The sequence below is a fragment of the Eurypyga helias genome, unplaced genomic scaffold (assembly GCF_000690775.1).
Source record: "Eurypyga helias isolate BGI_N326 unplaced genomic scaffold, ASM69077v1 scaffold12851, whole genome shotgun sequence".
NCBI classification, from domain to species: Eukaryota; Metazoa; Chordata; class Aves; order Eurypygiformes; family Eurypygidae; genus Eurypyga; species Eurypyga helias.
In genome coordinates this window covers 100,652-100,927 of record NW_010231585.1, presented here as the reverse complement: position 1 = coordinate 100,927, position 276 = coordinate 100,652, and positions in this window count along the sequence as shown.

Below are 276 nucleotides of genomic sequence, written 5' to 3'. Positions count from 1 at the left end.
CCTCCCCCCCCCCCACGCAGCCCAGCCTGTCCCGCACACAGCAGCAGTCACGCAGCGTCAGGGCACTTCTTTGAAGGCAGCAGGATCCTTTTCAACCTTTAGCCACTCTATATAATGGGCGCTACTTATATTATATAGTTATAATAATATATATTATAATATTCTTTACCTAGAAAGGGCAAGCAGAGTGTCCTGCCTCCCTCAGATTCCAAGCACTACTGACTCAGAGGTCTGCTACCAAAACACGTTTTGCACCAAGAGAAGCAGAAGTGTTTG